The 1,673-nt window shown below is 52.1% G+C and overlaps 1 long non-coding RNA gene across 1 annotated transcript in view; it reads left to right on the plus strand.

The window, feature by feature from the left end:
* Positions 1 to 1,673, plus strand: part of LOC122455106 — a 65,160-nt gene that overhangs the window by 40,747 nt on the left and 22,740 nt on the right. The window lies entirely within an intron of this gene.

Genomic DNA, 1,673 nt, shown 5'->3' on the forward strand with positions numbered 1-1,673 from the left:
AGGCTAAGCACGTGGAAACAAGAAAAGAGAACATTCAGAGTATGCTTTTTAAGCCAGCTTTTAGGTGGAGAGAGAGGAAATTATTTGAAAGGTCAACTGGGAAGGCCAAGGTGGCAATATCCCCACCTCCTCAGAGGCCCCGGGACACCCAGGAAGAATCCAGTCTACAGTCCCCCCTCCAGTGACACAAATGACCCAGCCAGGGAGCTCTATGCCACCAGACCTGCTGGGCGGGAGGGGCAGTGACTAAACAAAGGAGGACTGGCATTCAGCAGACCAGCAAGGTTTCAGATTTCTGCAGGTGCCAGCCCAGATTCCAGGTCCCCCGCCCCAGGGGAGGGCGGGAAGCCACCCGGAACACAGCAGGGACAAGCACTTAATGGGGACGGGCGTCGCTGGCACCCAGGGTGGGGTGCAGATGTGCAGGCTCCTGCCCTACCTGCCCAAAGCAGCCTTCGAAAGCAAAATAAATAAAAAGCAGAGAGGAGGAAGAGGGGAGGGGAGGAGGGTGGTGAGAGGAAGCAAGTGAAACTTCGGAGCCACCAAACAGGAGCAGGGAGGGGCGGCAGGTCAGGTCAAAGAGCCCACCCTGAGAACTCACAGGAAGGCGCTCTCTGTTCCTGTGCTTCTGGACTTTCTGTTTCCCCGCGATGGAGCTAGGTCTAATTGCAACAGTAACTTTAGCTTTTATTTTCTTATTGAGATATGATTGATATATAATATTGTATAAGTTTAAGGTGGGCTTCCCTGGTGGCTCAGATGGTAAGGAATCTACCTACAATGCAGGAGACCCGGGTTCAGTCCCTGGGTCGAGAAGGTCCCCTGGAGAAGGGAATGGCAACCCACTCCAGTATTCTTGCCTGGGCTATCCAAGGACAGAGAGCCTGGTGGGCTACAGTCCACAGGGTCACAGAGACTCGGACACAACTGAACGACTGATACACACACATGTAATGATGACTTTCAGAAACAGAATGAAAGGGGGGAAAAGACCAGAAAGATATGTGGCAAATGTTAGCAGAGATTTCTTTTGGGATGGGGAAGCGATCAGTGATTTTTCTTTTTTTTTCTTTTTCACTTTTCTGTTATTTCCCAATTATCTAAGATGAGCACACATGATCTAAAGCACTACAGGAAGAAAATACAAGAGTGGCTCCCTACCCTTAAAGTAACAAAAACACACCATGTGAATGAAGGAAGAGAAGCTGAGTGTGACTTGGAAAAGGAAGAAAAGATTCGGGACAGTGAGTGGGCGAGGGAGTAAGAAGGGGAAATATGGGGCCAGGGAATGTGAGGGCCTGTTTAGGGGGCAGCCTCTACGAAGTACTTCCCAGGCGTCCTGGGACCGCCCCGAGTGGGCCCTGCCTCACCGTCCCCAGGCTCTCAGGCAGCAGCAGCTTCTGCCTGGTCCCGGCAGCGTCACAGTCACTGTCCTCCCAGAATGCGTAGGCCCTCCTCCCCAGACCTCCCTCCAGCCTCTGCTGTGGACTTGCTGAGATGATCTAAATGGAGAGAACTGGGATCCAGCATTCCAGAGAGGCTGATTTAGAGGAGATCACATTGCACTCTCTTGTGGCCGGCGCCCTTCTAGGAGGAGAGAGAAGACAGGAAAGGCCTGGCCACAGAGGTCTATAAGCAGTAAGTAGCTTGTTAGCACAGAAAAAGAACATGGG

This window comes from Cervus canadensis, chromosome 17 (genome assembly GCF_019320065.1).
Source record: "Cervus canadensis isolate Bull #8, Minnesota chromosome 17, ASM1932006v1, whole genome shotgun sequence".
NCBI lineage: Eukaryota > Metazoa > Chordata > Mammalia > Artiodactyla > Cervidae > Cervus > Cervus canadensis.